Source organism: Coenobita brevimanus, chromosome 15 (genome assembly GCF_032717465.1).
Source record: "Coenobita brevimanus isolate Jiangsu-jjx chromosome 15, ASM3271746v2, whole genome shotgun sequence".
NCBI classification, from domain to species: domain Eukaryota; kingdom Metazoa; phylum Arthropoda; class Malacostraca; order Decapoda; family Coenobitidae; genus Coenobita; species Coenobita brevimanus.
The window spans coordinates 24,686,049-24,705,167 of NC_136968.1; positions in this window are offsets into that span (position 1 = coordinate 24,686,049).

The following is a 19,119-nucleotide window of genomic DNA, read 5'->3' on the forward strand; positions in this document are numbered from 1 at the left end:
ATGTGGGTAATTCACTGGCCAGCCCATGGAACAGTGTAGAACAGTGGTGGCCAACTTTTTACATACCATGCGTCAACTTTTTAACATACGGTTTCAGATGCGCCATAAATCTCTTGTAACCCCCCCCTCCCTCCGTCCACTTTTTGTAGAAATTATATACATATAATATTTTACATGATGAAGATATGAAGTAAAAAAAAAAAAAAAATCGCTATTTGATAAAGCTGATCAACTTTATGTTCCTTAATGAGATTTTTGAGGTTGTTTTGATTTCGCCAGTTTTTCAATGTTTGGAGTCAAATTTGTCACTGAGAGCAGCAGTGTATTCTTCAAATTTGAATCAGTCAGTCGCGACCTCGTTTTGCACCAGTTCCCCCTGAAATCAACGAACACCACACAGTTCCACAGGAAGACGTGGAGAACACCCAAGGGGAGGCTGATGTCATCATGATTCACCAAATGCTCACCATTGCAAAAGAAAATCCAGATGCTGTTATCAGCGTAGTTTCAGACGTCACTGATGTCTTCATCCTACTTGTACACTTCTATAATGGTCAGCGGCTCACCTGCTCACTGGCAATGGAATCCAAATGTAAGGACCGGAAAATAATTGATATTCAGGCGACTACATACGCACACAAAGATATTGCTGGACAGATACTGGCTGCTCTCGCATTATCAGGATGCGTCTAAGTGGCGAAGTTGTAGGGGATAGGAACGAAGAAGGTAGTGAAAGTTCTTCAAGTAGGGCATCAACTTTCTAATCTTGGAGAAGCTGCTGCTGCGCTATCTGATGTTGTCCAGGAGTCTACCAATTTCATAGCTGCTTGCTGTGGATATGCTGAAGCAATAACGATGACTGATGTTCGAATAAAAATATGGAATTTTAAAACAGGAAAAGCAAAATTCATTCGTGCACCAAAACTCATGTCTCTACCTCCAACAGATGAATCATTCAGCTCAATGTCCGGAGAGCCCACCTTCAGGCTTGTATCTGGAAGCACGCATCTGAAGGTGACCCTGTTCAGCTGGACCCAAACATGCACGGATGGTTATCAGACACAGTGAACAAACTCCTACAACCCATAATGCATCCACCTGATGTGGCAGCAGCACCTGAATGCATCCTGAAATTAATCAAATGCAGTTGTGAAAACTGCATATCAGGGAAGTGCTCATGCTCATCAGCAATGTTGCCACGTATAATCTTCTGCAAGTGTGAGGGAGGCAGCGTTTGTTGCAAAGAGCGCACAAAAACAGCTGTAACAGACACAGAAGAAGATGAAGACTATGAATCCACAGATATGTAACTATGGAAGACTAGAACAATGATCCACAAGGAGAATGTTAATTGTGAATTAATTTTTTGTGACTTTATGTTTTGAAATTCATGATACACATATAATCAAGCCAAAGGTCACTAGAATTGTATACCCATTAGATTCCGCATGCCAGAAAACAAAAGAATAGACACCCTAGTAATTGTTTTGTTAGGAATAAACGGAAAAATATGCATATTCTCGATTTTCGCAGTGTTGCCTCAGCGTGCCGGTTATCATGGAATCCACCATTTTCTGAGAAATGCTAGGGGGTGCCAGCTTTGCACCCTGACGTTTCTTAATCTATATGACCTATTGATTTAGAATCCTCAATAAACCATTGTGGGACCCTCAGTGCAAGGTTATCCAAAACTTATGCCGGACTAAAATTAATCCGTTCTCAGATAGCAATGGAAAGGTCAATGAGGGGAATATCTTTAAGAGACAGGAAAAGATCAACTTGGGTAAGAGAGCAGACTAAAGTCAAAGATAATATAGAAGTTATAAAAGAACAGAAATGGAGGTGGGCAGGCCATGCAGCAGGAATAAGGGATAACTGATGAAGCAAGAGGCTGACTGACTGGAAAGCAAGAGATGATAAGCGTAGGAGAGAAATGCCAGACAGGAGGTGGAGGGATGAGATAGAGAAATCTGCAGGGAAAACTTGGGAAAGAACAAGAACAATTATTGGCACAGAGGAAAGAAATCAAAGAACAATTGCAGGCACTGAACGAAGAACAGAAAGAATGATAAGAACAGCTTCAGGAGGCGTTACAGGAGCAACAGAGGGAACTACAACTGAGGATGCAAGGACAGCTAGATGCTAAGATGGCGGAAATGTAGGAAGAACAGGAACAATTGAAGGAGGAGGTATACGCTGAGCTACGGCAGCAGAAGTATGAGGTAATCAATAATGTGACTGAGTGCAAACAGCATGTAGACAACCATTTGAAGTAATTAGTGAGGAAATAGTGACAGAGTGCAAACAGCATGTGGACAACCAGTTGAAGATTAGTGAGGGAATAGTGATGGAGTGCAGACAGCATGTAGATAATCAGCTGAAGCATGTAGTCGACCATGTGAAAATAATTAGTGAGAAAATTGAGGCTGTAGAATAATACTCCATTGCTGAGCCTCAGGTTAGCGTACAGGGAGCATATGAAGGGAATGGACAGTGTATGGTGAATCTTGGCGGATCCCAGGCATCTAAAGGTAGCATTACAGGGTTGAATAATCAGAATGCAGAAATTTTAAGTCGTGGCCTTAATTTTGATGCCCAGTTTTTTGGCCCCAAACTAGTGACGTGCATGGCTATAATGGGGGTCCAATTAAAAAGAAACCTCAGGAATTTGATGGTAGAGTATCTTGGGAAGCTTACTGTGCACAGTTTGAATTACTGGCAGATCAGAATGGCTGGGATGATAGGCAGAGCGCAGTGCAGCTTACTACTAGCCTTAAGGGAGTCATAATAGAAATTCTGGGCCAGATGTCAGTGACGGAGAGGAACAGTTATCAGTCCCTAATAGAAGTGCTGGAGTACAGATATGGGACCATGTACCAGACTGAGGTTTACAGAGCAAGATTCTGGAGCTGTGTACGGGCTTGAGGAGAATCCCTACAGCAGCTTGCTCATGACCTGGAGAGTATGGCAAACAAGGCATACCCTGGAGCAGCACCTAAGCTGTTGGGTACTTTACTGAGTGGCCAGTTCATCGATGCTCTTGATAGTGCAGAGTTCAAAGTGCAAGTGAAGCAGGCACAACCAAGAAGCATGCAAGAAGTGCTAGCCAGGGCTCTAGAATTTGAGTCGTACGTCAGGTCCATTACAGCCACCTTTCAGGCAGGGCGTAGTGCAGGATTCAAGGCAAGAAAATGACAGGTATGTGAAAAGGAAAAATTTGAGCGAAGTTGCTGGTACTGTGAAAAGCCAGGACAGAAGAAAAGAGGACTGCTGCAAGTGGAAGAGGGAACAGGACAAGACCGGAGGAGGCTGCTGGTTCTGCGAGAAGTCGGGGCACACAAATGGAAGAAGGAGCAAGAATAGAGCAGTGTAAGGAAATCTTCACTTCTAACAAAAGCGTGTTGGACATGTAGTGAGGTGGGACACTTCAGTTCCGAGTGTCCGAAGAAGAAAAAGAATGATAAGAAGGTTGCAGAAGACCAGAAAGAAGCGGAAAACTAGTGGAGGCTGGTGTGAAGGGGCAACTGCCAGCCTGCTTTTCTCAAGTAGCCCCAACACTGAGAAAATGCAAGAGGACAACAATCTACAGTGTGTGAGAAGACGGAGGGATAGACGGAAAGAAGTGTTCTCTGGTGACTGATTCGGCCTCAGAGCAGACTTTTGTGAGACCTGATGTGTTACATCATCGGTATCGGCCTGAGTCATCAGAACAACTGTGTGGCATAACTGGGCACTGCGCAGAACTGAGGGGACCCCTGGATGTCCGGACTGAAGTGGCAGGGCAAGAGGCTACCCTATCAGTCTACATGGCCGACATGGAGGATTCTTGCCTTCTGGGTCTGGACTACCTTATGTCCATGGGATGTGAGCTGGACTTTTGCTCCATGAAGCTGAAGGTTCTGAGAAGGTCAGTTACCGTCATAACAGTGAAACGTACCAGTTCTGGTGGTGAGGTGAGGGCACTCCGCCCTACAGTGATACCCCCAAAATCAACTGTTGCTCCAGTGTAAGGTGAGTGGCTCTTTTGACAGCTGTATAGGGGTAGTGGAGCCTGATGTACAGTGCAAGACAAAGGCCGGGGTGATGGTGGGGAGAACGCTGGTGGAAACAGGTGCAGGTGGAATGCCGTTTGTGGTGGCCAATTTCTCCTGTGAGCCACAGAAGATCAACGTGGGAGAAATTGTGAGACTGTGCCCGGCAGTGGACTCTGAGTGGCATCAGAGGAAGGCCTGTAAACGGAGCATAGTCAAGGAAGACTGGTACGTGCCAGACCACCTACAAGACCTTTTCTCAAGGAGTTGCCAATGCCTGGATGGTTCACAAGTGCTCAAGTTGAGGCAGCTGCTGATGGAATATGCTGATGTCTTTTGCACGGGAGACCTAGATCTGCGGTGCATTGATCTGGTGGAGCATACTATAGACACCAGGGATCACAGCCCAATTAAACAGCCAGTGCGGAGGATGGCGCCAGCCCAATGGCAAGAAATGGAGATGGTGATGGAGAATCTCCACCGACATGGAGTAACAGAAAAGTCCAGTAGTCCTTGGGCATCAGCAGTGGTTCTGGTAAGGAAAAAGGATGGCTCAGTAAGGTGCTGTATAGACTATCGAGCCCTGCATGAAGTGACAGTGAAGGATGCATACTCCTTGCCAAGAACTGATGAAACCTTGGATGCTCTGTTAGGTGCTAAGGGATTCTCCACTCTAGACCTGAAGGCAAGATACAACCAGGTCAAGGTTGCAGAGAAGGACAAAGAGAAGACAGTCTTTTCATATGGCGGGGTTTATGGCAGTTTGAAGTGATGCCATTTGGCCTATGCAATGCTCCAGCTACTTTTGAACGCCTCATGGACCGCGTACTTCAGGGGTGGCCAACCTATGGCGCATGCGCCAAACGTGGCGCATTGCATGATTAGAAGTGGCGCGTTGCATCCCTGTGATGTTAATAAAGTAAGCCTACTCATTACTTTTAGTGATTTTCTTATTTCGTGCATATCCTTTTTAGCGAATGTTATCTTCCTTCATATTAATCTGCTTTCAGTTAAAAATATGCTTAATTAATCAAACTAGGAAAGATGGAATTTCGTACTGCAATCGTCCCGTAACTGTTCAATACGCGTATCATACTTGTGTGACCGTGAGGTGCCAGGCGTCTGCCCCAGCAGTGAGTCACCACCGTTTTTGCCAGTTTACAACTGAGGCTCGGTCCGGTATGGTACGAAGATGTGCTCTGTTTTTCGTTTGCGAACATTTGCAGTATTGTACTTTTCAAAAATTAAGCCTTGTTTTTATATTTCAGTTACCCATCACTGGCTCACAGTGCAAAAGAAAATGAGCAAAAGAAAGGCAGAAAGTGACAGTAAGCGTGAATTCAATGAACAGTGGGAAAATGAGTTGTTATTTACAGCGGGTCCGTCAGGAAAACCGTTGTGCATTGTGTGTGAAAACACTCACAGAATAGAAGACATGATCTTAACAGACACTATAAAACACAGCATCAGACTGAAATTGAAGGAAAACTGAAGCTCGTGTTTGGGTCTGAGTTACGGAAAGAAAATGTGACTAAGAAAAAGGAAGAAATCAGAAGAAGACAAAATGTATTTACTAAAAGAAGCTGTGAAAGTTTGGCGATGACAGAAGCCTCCTATGAAATTGCTTTAGCGCTGGCCAAAAAAAAAAGAAAGCTTTCTCTGACGGAGAAGAAATTGTTAAGCCTTGTCTCCAAATATTTGCAAGACGTCTTGGTGATAAAAGTATTGAAAGGAAAGCAGATGAAATTGCTCTGTCAAAGCAGACTGTTACGAGACGTACCGAGGAACTCTCTCATGATGTGTCTCAGCAATTGAAAGACCTTGTCCATTCTTATACTTTCTATTCATTAGCATTGGACGAATCAACTGACATATGTGATGTAGCCCAATTAAGCATATTTATACAAGGAATTGATGATAATTTCAGTGTCTTTGAAGAACTTCTCAGTCTCGAGTCGCGTCATGAAATAACAAGAGGATCAGACATATTTGACAAAGTAAAATCATGCCTGGAAAATTTACAAATAGATTCTAGTAAACTCATCAGTGTGTTTACTGACGGAGCCCCGTCAATGATCGGTAGAGTTGCTGGGACTGCCACTTTGCTTGAGAACTTTTTAAATCGTCCTCTTCTAAAATATCACTGCATTATACACCAAGAGTCACTGTGTGGAAAAACTTTAAATTTGCAGCATGTTATGTTACCAGTTGTGAAATGTGTGAATAAAATTAGAGCAAGAGCATTAAACAGACGAGATTTCAGAGAATATTGTGAAATGTTAGATTTGGAATATGGCGACCTTGTCCTTCATTGTGAGGTGCGCTGGCTTTCTAGAGGACAGGTGCTGAATAGGTTTTGGAAACTGAAAAATACTGTTCATGACTTTCTTGAAGAGAAAAATGAGCTACCCGAGGAAAGAGCCCTTTTATGTGATACCAACTGGCTATTTGATTTGGCATTTTTAGTTGATGTTACCAGCCATCTCAATGATCTAAATCTGAAAATGCAGGGCAAGAGCAAATAGTTTCCAAACTTAGTAAATGACATCAATGCATTCAAGATGACGTTAAAACTGTTCATATCCCAGTTGGAAAATGAGGATTTGAGCCAATTTCCACACTTAAAAGAACAGAATGAATGTGCTGCTGATAATGGCAATTTGGCAAAATGTACAGAAAAAATCAAGTTATTGCAAGAGTCATTTGAAAGTCGTTTTCATGATTTTGCTAAAGAAGAAGACTGCATACTAGCTTTTATAAACCCATTTTCGCTTAGTGAACAAAAAATAATGAAGATGCCAAGTAACATACATATGGAACTTATTGACTTGAAAGCAAATTCATCACTGAAAATGAAATTTGATGAGCTTTCCTCAGTCCCAAATGCCTCTGACATGATCAAGTTCTGGCGATCATTATCCTGTGAAAATTTCCCAGAACTAAGAAAATTTGCCCAGAGTTTTATCTGCCGTTTTGGAACGACATATAGATGTGAACAAGCATTTTCAGCGGTGAAACTGATTAAAAGCAAAACGAGGTCGCGACTGACTGATTCAAATTTGAAGAATACACTGCTGCTCTCAGTGACAAATTTGACTCCAGACATTGAAAACTGGCGAAATCAAAACAACCTCAAAAGTCTCATTAAGGAACGTAAAGTTGATCAGCTTTATCAAATATTTTTTTGTTTTTTACTTAATATCTTCATCATGTAAAAAATTATATATATATAAATTCTACAAAAAGTGGACGGGGGGGGGGGTTACAAGAGATTTATGGCGCATCTGAAACTGTATGTTAAAAAGTTGACGCATGGTATGTAAAAAGTTGGCCATCCCTGGCGTACTTTAAGGCCTGCACTGGCAGACGGCTTTGATATATCTGGACGATGTAATTGTGTTTGGACTGTCTTTCGACCAGCAACTGGAGAGGCTGTCGGAGGTGTTGAACAGGATCCACACAGCGCACCTCAAGCTGAACCCCAAGAAATGCTACTTGTTTCAGAAGGAAGTAAATTACCTGGGACACACTGTAGGTGAGAGCGGCGTCCATACTGACCCAGAGAAGGTGGCAGCTGTGGAAAACTGGCCATTTCCTACTTGTGTGAGAGAACTATGGAGTTTCCTTGGCTTGTGCACCTACTATCGCCGTTTTGACAAAGACTTTGCAACGATAGCTGCACCTCTTCACAAGTTGCTGGGGGAAAGGCAGAAGTTTGCATGGACAGCAGAAGGCCTTTGACGAACTGAAGCATGCATTGGCAAGCTCTCCAGTATTGCCATACCCAGACCAGAATCAGCCACTTATCTTGGACTCTGACACTAGTGACCATGGTATTGGTGGAGTCCTGTCACAGAAGAAGGATGACAAGGAGTATGTGGCTGCGTATTACAGTAAGAAGCTCAGCCCACTGGAGTGGAACTACTGTGTGACCCGTAAGGAGCTCTTGGCAATGATGAAGAGCCTTGATTTCTTCCATCCCTACCTGTATGGGTAAAACTTCATCATCAGGATGGACCATGCAGGACTCAAGTGGCTGAAAATGCTAAAAATCTGGAGGGATAACTGGCTGGCTGGCTCAGGAAGCTAGATCAGCACAATTATGAGGTGCAACACCATCCTGGATGGGTACATGGCAATGCTGACAGCCTGAGTCGTCGGCCTTGTGATCTGGAGTGCCGGTAGTGTAGTAAAAAGGAAGATCATGGTAAGAAATGCAGCTGTACTGCAATAACAGGGTCAGTGTCAGATGAAGACCTGAAGAGGATGCAGATGGAGGATGCAGATTTACAACCAGTGCTGGAGTGGCTGCAGCGCAGTACAGTGCGACCATCTTGGGAAGAAGTTTCCAGGTTAAGCCCTGCAACCAAGAGCTATTGGAGTCAGTGGGACTTTCTTCATTTGAACAACGCACTACTGGAGCATCAATGGGTGACAGCCGATGACCTCAGCAAGTATTGGCAAGTGGTGGTTCTGAAGAACATGAGATCTGAGATCCTGAATGAGTCCCATAACCAGATCACTAGTGGGCACCTAGGAGTGGAGAAAACTCTAAGCCGGCTGCGACAGAGGTTCTACTGGATTGGCATGCGTCAGGATGTTGAAGAGTGGTGTCACACCTGTGATGTGTGCTGTGCCAAAAAGGGACCCAAGAAACATGGTTGCACCCCTTCACAGCTGTACCAAGTGGGTGCACCAATGGAAAGTCACAGTGGACGTTGCTGGACCTTTGCCACTCACTGAGAAAGGAAAACGGTATATATGTGTCGCCATGGACTACTTCAAAAAGTGGCCAGAAGCCTATGCTAACCCTGATCAAGAGGCTGCGACTGTTGCTCAGATGTTGGTTGATCAGTTTTTCTGTCGTTTTGGAATGCCACAAGAGTTACATTCAGACCAGGGTAGAAACTTCGAGTTTGCTGTGTTCCGTGAATGCTGCATCTTATTGGGGATCAAGAAGACCAGGACGACCCCACTAGGGCCACAGTCAGATGGGATGGTGGAGAAATTCAACTGGACCCTGGGACAAGACCTGGCCAATTACTGCATTGATGGACAAACAGACTGGGACCAGAAATTACCTGCTTTCCTGATGGCATATCGGTCTGCATCCCACGAGTCTACTGGCTACATTCCTGCAAAACTGATGTTAGGCCATGAGTTACGTTTACCCGTTGACTTGTTAATGGGACGACCACCTGGTGAAGAGCTGCCTACAGACATCACCGGCTATGCAAAGCACCTTCAGGAAAGACTAGCTGAGGTACATCATCAAGTGTAAGGAGCCCTCAAGTTTTCAGGAGAGGTGATGAAGTGCAAGTATTTTGCCAAGGCAAGTGAGGTGAGCTTCAAGGACGGTGACCAAGTTTGGTTATATAATCCTCAACGTAAGAAGGGACAGTCACCGAAGCTGCAAAGCCCATTGAACGGGCCTTACACAGTGTTGGACCGCCTATCAGACGTAACATATCGGATTCGGGGAGGCAGGAAGTCTCGCCCAAAGGTGGTACACGTGAATCGTCTGTAGCAGTACCACTGGCCAGGACAGTACAGCTGGGACGTCTCAGAGGAATTGTGCTCACCCAAGGATGTTGTTGTTTGTGTATACTGTGTAGTTTTGTCGGGACGACAAAAAACTAGGGAGGCGATAGTGTTAAGACTCAAGATTTGCCAGTTAGGTAGTCCAGAAGTATCGCGATGTTTCCCGATGTTTACAGTAGTTCCGGTATCGGTACGAGTCAGTTGCCAGTTTGCCTGCTGTTAGTAAGCGTAGTTATTTCGTAAGTTGTACATTATTTTTTGTGCTCTTTTTCTTTATAATGTTTTATTTTAGTGATTGCTCGTTAAATTATGTAATTTAAGTTCGTATGGTACATTTGCGACTTAATACTAGCTGGTATGGATTTATTCATACCAAGTCAACAATTCACTAAAAGATCAAACTCTCCAAAATGGTTTGATGGCAATTGTGCCAGAGCAACAGCCAAAAAGTCATTAGCATATAACTCTTACTTAAAATAAAAAACAACTGAATCACTCTCCCAATTTAAAATTGCTAGAAATCATGCAAAAGCTGTATTAAATCTATCTAAATCAAACTCTCTTCAAAAGCAAGCATCAAAACTACTTAACAACCCTAATGACAAGAGAATATTCTGGTCAACTCTTAATTCTTTCAATAATAACAAGTCATCTTCCATTCCCCCACTAAAATCTTCAGATGGCAATATTACAAATGACCCACGTGGGAAAGCAGATATCTTTGCTAGTACCTTTGCAAGAAACTCTACCATAGATGATACCAGCCAGAATGTCTCAGTACTGGAACTTGATTCTCCCGAAATTGCCCCACTTAAAATACAGACAAGACTCGTAAAATCCATCCTAGACAATTTACCTACCAACAAAGCTCCAGGCCCAGATGGAATTCCACCAATTGTTTTGAAAAAGTGTTCCCCTGAACTTGCCTCTATCCTAGCTAAATTATTCAGACTATGCATACGTACTTCTTTATTCCCAAATTCATGGAAAGAAGCCAATATCCACCCAGTTCCGAAGAAAGGAAATTCGTCTGACCCCTCCAATTACAGACCAATAGCTGTCACATCTTCTCTTGGTAAGGTATTTGAAACTTTAATTAATAAGCATATTGTTAAACATCTTGAATCCAACAACTTAATTAGTGATAGACAATACGGTTTTCGCCACGAAAGATCCACCATTGACATACTCAATCTCTTAACTCATACCATCCATCAGTCAATTGATCTTTTTGGAGAAACTCATGCAGTAGCTCTTGATATCTCTAAAGCTTTCGACAGAGAATGGCACCGTTCCCTGCTGTCCAAACTCCCTTGCTATGGACTAACGTCTTTTGTTCTTTGATTTCTTCTTATCTTAGTGACAGGAAAATAAGAGTAAAAGTAGATGATGTATATTCGAATTTCCACTCAATTAACGCCGGCGTGCCGCAGGGATCAATTCTGGCGCCAACCCTATTTCTGGTTCATATTAATGATCTCTTATCTGTCACTCACAATGCCATTCACTCATATGCAGATGACTCAACACTACATAGTTCATTCACACTCAGACATCCATTTACAAAGTCTAATATCTCTACCTCTCAACTCAGTACAGCCATCTCCATAAATCAAGATCTATCTACAATCAGTGAATGGGGACAAAGCAACCTTGTCTCTTTTAATGCTAGTAAAACTAAATATATACAGTTTACTAGTAGACAGATATTACCAGATTCGTACATTACCTTCAGTGCTACTAATATTCCCATCTCCAAAAATATTGAAATTCTTGGTGTCTCACTTAACAGTGCCCTCAGCTGGACCTCTCATGTCGGATCACTTGCTAAAGCAGCCTCAAAGAAACTTGGATTATTGTACAGAATCCGTAACTTCTTCGCCGATGAGCAGTTAGCTATAATTTATAAGAGTCATGTGCGCTCTCCGCTTGAATATTGCTCACCCTTGTGGAATGGTTGTGGAGAAGTTGCATTAAGACAACTAGACAAAATTCAGAATAAAGCTGTTAGAATCATTAACAACCCTGCCATTACATATAAACTACCTCCCCTGCAAGTAAGAAGGAATGTTGCCTCCCTTGCATTATTTTACAGATTTTTTTTGCCAAATGCTCAGACGAAGTTGCGTCCATGGTGTCACCTCTCCATGCCTTCCCTCGTGCTACACGGGCATCTGGTAGCGCTCATGACTGGAATATCACTCAACCATATTGCAGAACTTCTGCCTATCAGAATTCTTTCATTCCCCGAGCTGCATCTCTCTGGAACTCACTTCCCCAGAGTTGTTTTTCCTCTAATTTCAATCTACAACTGTTCAAGTCTAACTGTTACAGATATTTTATGAACAGAGGACACCAGTAATCTGGTGTATGGATTTTTTTTTTTTCCTCATTTGTTTTTCCTTCCTCAGTTCTGTTATTTAAAAAATAAAAATGATTTAGGGTGTTATGTAATCTAAGAAAGCTTTGGAATGTTTTGGTTGTCTCTGAACTGGCAACTGTTGTTTTCGTAGAATGTAGACGTTTCTAAACCAATGCAAGCTTATTTAAGTATGAAAAAGAGACCAGAACGAGTTCAGTTGGTTTTCAGTTCGGTTTGAGTGAAGTTCAGTCGGTTTTGGTTCAGTTTGAGTGTAGTGCTGTTAGGGAAGTTTGTGATGAGTTGCTGGCAAACATTAAGTGTAATTACTGTCAGTGGAGATTATTTTCGGTACTTGTGAAAACAGTAAAGTGTTTATTGAAGTTTGTATATCATCAGAATTTGTAATAACGGTGGAGTGTTGTCAAGCATTAAGCGTAACTGCAGTTAGTGAAGTTTGTATAGCTCCAGTGTTTGTGAGAACAGTGAAGTTGGAAAGAATTAAAGTGGAATATTATTACTTGGAAAATAAAGACAGTGAACATTAAGGAGCCGGTGTTTATTTTCGCCTCAACTGATCATGGGTACTGTACACCTAAAGGCTGACCATAGGAAGAACAAGTCACTGGGCAACATCCTTCCTGTACTGTATTACTGCTGTTGGAGCGTGTGGCAGTGTGGGGTGGGGACGTAGCAATGTTTATAATGTGGCTGAATCTTGTAGAGCTCTGTGAAACACTAAAACTATCACATGAAAAGAGTGTGTGCATCCTGGATATTGGTGGTGTAAAAGAGTGATATGAATATTCGTTTTATATGGTGATAATGATGATACCAATATTTGTTCATGTCTGATATTCCAGATTGGGAAAACATTACTCCTGAAGAATATGAATTCCTCAAGTACCACAGTGCTTTGTCCTGAGATCATCACTTCCCCCAGTTCTTAACAGGTTTACAGAGAAATGCATGATCAATGAGGAAAGTATGAAAAAAAAAATGTACAACTTAGTTACAACTTCGTTAGTATCTCCACGTTTTCAAGGCATACTGTACACATATCAAATACTAGTCCGTGCAAAAATGAAAGCATTGGTAATGACCAACTCTTATACGATAGTTTCACAAGCTTCACTTGAAATAATGCCACATGCAACTATGCTACTATTTGTGAAGTTTCAGTCGTTATTGGAAAAAATTACGCAGTGTTAAAGGTCATCGCTGTCTGGCCACTAACATATGCACATTGCTAATCAAAATGCTTCTGGAAAACGTGGAGGTTTAGTTTTCTACAACTTCACCACACTCACACATTGCCCAAACATGGAAATGAACTGCTTTGTTCCCTATTCTGTGTAATATCTATAATGATTTCGTAAAAGTTGTTTTTGTGTTAGATTCCTCCCCTTCACCCCCCCCCCCAAAAAAAAAAAAAGTGGGAAAATGAATAGTCTACTAAACCCTGGAATGCAGTGGTCAGAATATATGAACCAAATAGTAACGATAATTCTGTGAATTGAAAGGAGTCTTAACTCGATCGTTTTCATAAAGAAAAAGAAATTCGACATATCGTTCGTTCGTTCTTTTAAAGTTTTCTGCACCTATAGTGCAGGCCGGGCCATACAGTGACCTGGTCAGTATATTTTGGGCTGACAAAAAAATAGATCATGAAATGATGTTGGAAATACATTTATGACTGGAAAGTTATCAGTGATTAGGTGAAGATCTTGATATCCATGTTAAAGTGTTTATTACTATATAGTGGTGTACGAGTATGTGATGTTTATGATAATGTGGTATTACGGTCTTCCTCACTAATTTCAGCATGAATTTACATTTTTTATCAGCGTATATACTGTGAAGAAAGGGTACAATGATAATGTTGCTCATATAAATCTGGAGTATGTACCAGTAGTTGAGGAACAACGGAAGGTTGGGAAGAGATGAGGTCCAACTGCTATAGCGGCCGTCATTATAAAAGGGTTATGAAGAGCTGCTCAGGAGCTATTGGTTCGGATTATCTTTCTTACTGCGTTCATATTTTAAATATTTTTCTGTTGTTTTTGGTGTCATAGACGGTTTTATATTGCTATTGTCAAAGTGCTTTGTTCAGCTGCTACTCGTTCCTATATCATTGCCGTCGTTTTTTTTTTTTTTTTTTTTTCTGATTGGTTAATCGTTTACCGTTTCATTGCCATGGACACACTTGGACATTTTATTCAGATCAGTTCACTGACAATTTTATTCTGAGGAGGGAATTTCCAGCTAACCAAATTATATTCGAAGTAGTTTTCAGTAATCCACCCTTGACTATACAGTAATTCCCCTTTGCTGAAGAGAGTCGATGCGGTTACTTCAGTAAAAGGGTTCTGTTCTTGACGTTTTTATGATGTTCGTAGCATTGGCCTGTGATTTTAATTTTGTTACTGCTGGACACTTTTATTTAACTTACAAGAAGTAATTTTTTATCTCGTTTAAGGCCGGATTCATCTTTGACTCTCTGACTGGTGAGTTGTTGGTATCGTAATTTATGCTTGTTGCAGTATACCTTTTTTTTTTTTTTTAACTAAAATTTGTTGCAGCCTAACTTTTTTTTTTTTTACTAAAACTATTTGCCATCTTAGTGAATGTCTCTCCATTAACCCATCAACACTGTATCATATATATATATATATGTTGTTCATCTCCATAAACTAAAATTTTTCCACACAGGAACAAGAATACTACATTTTTATACAAACTGAAAGTTATGCACCATATGTTTTATTTATACATCCATTATTTTAACTATATAAAACAAATGTATAACAATACTGGTGCTGCCTATTTAGCACACACACACACACACACACACACACACACACACACACACACACACACACACACACACACACACACACAAGTATGTGTGTTTAACTGCATAGGTAAATATTATGATGGCAATAATATCATTAACTAGTCTTAACCTTCTCCTAACCTCCCAGCAATCTCATACCACCCAGCCCCTCTTCATCCACATATTAATAATCACAGCTTCATCAGGAGGTGTAGTAGTGTTTCATCCAACACAGTGAATTTTTTTTTAACACTGTACATCTCCCCACCAGGCTACCCAGCAGAGGTGTATTACTATGGGACTCAAGCAACCACAATGCTGTTGGGAGTAACTGTGGGTGTGCTCTTTGTTACCAAGCTCTCTCTGCCTGTATTCTACAATTTGGGCATCGTTTCATTGAATGAGGTGGGAACTTAAAAAGCATCATCACACAATCACGAATATCAACAATACCACTATCATCACCACCATCAACTCATCATGATAGCAATCAAAAATCTGTTTTCTACAATTAAATGCGGTAAATATAATCCAGAAGTAATGCTAGTAAAGTAGACAACCTTCTGAAATCCGCCGAACATCTAAAGATTCGAAACTTTCTACTCCATTTCAAAGGGAAATTGATTCACACTAAAAAAAAATCTAGAACAACCCATGTATTTGCTGCTGGACAGTTATTACATACATGTTACAAATAAATGGAAGGGATTTAGGGGAGGGGGCAAGGAGTGGTGGACAACCTCTTTCCATTTCTGTCAGAGGCTCATTGACTCCATGCAGTCCTGTAATCCATCCTGTGAGCTGACAACTTCCGAAGTGTCGCTGACTTCATTCAGTTATGTTTTCTTTAGTGATATGTATAAAATGTACAGTTTACTGGTGGTCCATGTACCCAGAGTTTCTAGGAGGCTTCAAAGGGCATTTTAAAACACAAGAGAAACATGAGAGAGTCCAAGTCCTGTAATGTGACAAAATACGCTAGTGAGTGGTGTTGGGCAGTGGCCTGCCTGACAAAGGACAGTCAGCACCTCAGCAAATCAGTAACGCGTAAAATGGGCGTTTATAGGCCAGTTCATAATGATATGGAATTGTTTATGCTGACTGCCAAGGGGTGCCACCTCTGTCGTGAGCATCTTCATATATACTTATCCATTCATTCCTATCTCTTGCCAGTTGTTGCTTTACCATTCATGGACACAGTATTCAGCTTTTTGTTTAATAGATTTTTCTTGCCCCACATCTGTCACGAATCTGAGTGCTTGTCCTATCCAGGTAATGAAACGCACATATGTTCCTTAACCTCATCAGTACAGTGGTATGGTATGATTTTATACATGTTACCTCTAGACGATATTCTTCAGCTTAAGAAATATGTTTTGACGTGGAGGGGTTTATAGAGCCTTCATTAACGTTTTACCTACGAATTTTACCTCATAAGGCCTCGGGAGAACAAAATGCAGACCACTATAATATTATTTAGTTCACAAGATTTTAACAGGGTTTCATGACAGTGTAACAGAAGTCTTGACGGCAACTGTAAATTTTCATTAATTTCTTGCTTCTTTGTAAAGAAGCCTCGGACCTGGACTGACCAAAAGGTGACGACTAAGGACCGAACAAAGGACATGGTACGAATACCTACATTGAATGTAAGGGGTGCAAATGATGAGGTGAAAGAAAGAGAGTTGTCCAGGTGCTTGAGGGTGCGAAAATGGATGTATATAGATTAATTGAAACTAAATGGAGAGGTGTAAGTGGAGAGAGTGGGAGTGTGGATGGTGCACATGCGAGGAAGGGGGTGAGAATGAGAGGGCAAAAGAAGGAGTGTGTATTGTTGTAACAGATGGAAGGAGAATTTTAGAGAGTATGGATCAGTTTGCTCAAGGATTGTGTGGGTAAGATTGAAAGTTGGACAACAAAATGTGGGCGATTGTGTGCATGTATGCATCAATGCAAAATCGTACAAGCAGAGTGAAAGAAGAGTCCAGGACAGATGTGGAAGCATGTATGGAAAAGTTTGAAAGGAATGATAGAGTGTTTTTGATTGGAAATATGAATGCAACACGTGGGAATGTGAAAGTGAATGGAGTAGCTGGTGAGTGGGGTGTGCCTGCAGAGATGGATCAGAATGGCAGTGCTTTAGTGAACATTTGTGCCGGGAAGGGGTTGGTGATAGCTAATACCCTCTTCAGGCACAAAATGATCCATAGGTATACGTGGCGAGTGATGGGAAGGGTGGGTGGTGAAATGAATGAAAGGAAGGCAATGATTGATTATGTGTGTGGATGAAAGGATGAGAAAGTGTGTAATGGATGCAACTGAGTATAGAGGATGGGGGCGCAGACTTTCGGACCACCACTTGGTTGTGGTCAGAAACTCCAAATCAAGTAGAGAAATAGAAGAAAGGAAGGACAGGAGGAAGTAGTTCATACAAGGAGGGTGGAAATGTTACAAGAGGATGGAAAGAAGGCAGAATATAAGAGGGAAGTGGAGGAACCATTGGGTATATATGGATTGGAGCAGATGGGGGACGTGGAATGTGTGTGCAAAATGTTCACAGACGAAATCTGCGCAGCATGTGAGGTGGTGTGTGGGGTTTAGAGAAGACGAAAGAGGGCGCAGGAAACAGCATGGTGGAATGAAGAGAAGTGAGAGGCTGTGGCACAAAAAAAGAAAACTTATAGGGAGTGGATGAGAAACAGGGACGTGGAAGAAGTTGAGAGACGGAAGAGAGAGTTACATGTAGAGGAGAAGAGAGGGGTGAAAGGATTAGTAAGAGAGAGTAAGAAGAGAGTGGATGAGGAATTTGGAAGGAAATTGAGTGTAAATTGGAGGGAATGTAAGAAAATGTTCTGGATAGAGGTAATGAGAGTTAGGCATTGTGCCAAAGGAGTTAGTTGGAGAATGAAAGATAAAAATGGTAGATTACTAGTGGAGAAGGGAGAAAAAGTGAGCAGATGGAAAGAACACTTTAAGGAATTGTTGAACATAAAGAATGAAAGTAATGCAAGTATAAGTGGCTGGGGAATGGCTGGAAGAAGGAGGGAAGTGAGAAAAGCCGAAGAACTCAGTAGATTGAAAGTTGTGGAAGCAATGAAGAAAGTTAAAATGACGAAAGCCTCAGGAACTGATGGAGTGTGTGGTGAAATGCTGAAGCACGGAGGAGATAATAGTAGTAGAATGGACGTGGAAGATGTGCAGATTGGCCTGGGAGGAAGGCAGAGTCATGGAGGATTGGAGGTCAATAATAATTATTCCCCTGTGCAAAGGAAAAAGTGAAAAAGAAGTGTGTGGTAATCAGAGGGGCATTTGTCTTCTTAGTGTAATTGGGAAAGTATATGGTAGGATACTTACTGACAGAGTTAGGGAAATAACAGAGGAATTAGTTGGAAAAGAACAGGGAGGTTTTAGAAAGGGAAGAGGTTGTGTTGATCAGAAATTCATTCTTAGATCTTTAATGGAAAAGTTTCTAGAGAAGGGGAAGAAGTTGTGTGCAGCCTTCATGGATTTGGAGAAAGCATATGACAGGGTGGATAAACAAGGATTGTGGAAAGTATTAAGAATATATGGAGTAGATGGGAAATTGTTGAAGGCCGTGAAGAGTATGTATGAGGGCGCTAAGGCTGCAGAGCGTGTGTATAGTGAACTGAATGAATTTTCCTATTTGAAGGTTGGATTTAAATAAGGATCTCATATCTCCATGGTTGTTCAGTCTGTATATGAATGGGGTTATAAAAGAGATACAAGGTAGGGCAATGAATATTGAAGCAGCCTAGTGAGAGAGGGCAGTGTTTGGAAACTCCCTGTACTGTTGTTTGCGGATGATACTGTGCTGTTAAGATTAAGGGGAGCTGCAAGGCTTGGGGATGAGTTTGGGAGAGTGCATAAGAAATGGAATCTAATGGTAAATGTATGGATGAGTAAAGTTATGGTCTTCGAGAGAAGTGAAGTCAATGAATATAAGGTGAGGTTGGTTGAGGAGGAAATGGAAAATGTGAGTGCGGTTAAGTACTTGGGTACTGTGATGAGTAAGGATGCAAGTTTAGAGGATGAAGTGCTTGAAAGGGTACAACAAGGAAGAAAGGTTGCTGGTTCCTTGAAAGCAGTGATAAGAAACAGAGAAGTGAGCATGGAAATGAAAATGCTACTACATGAGAGTATTGTGATATCAACTCTAACTTAGGGAAGTGAAGCTTGGACGTTGTTGGAGGGACAGAAGTCGAGATTGAGCGCAGTGGAAATGAGTTATTTGGGAGGAGCATGTGGAGTCACATGGAGAGACAGACTGACAAATAAGGAAGTGAAGGAACGTTGTGGTGTGGATGTGGATGTGATAGAAAGCGTTGGGAGAA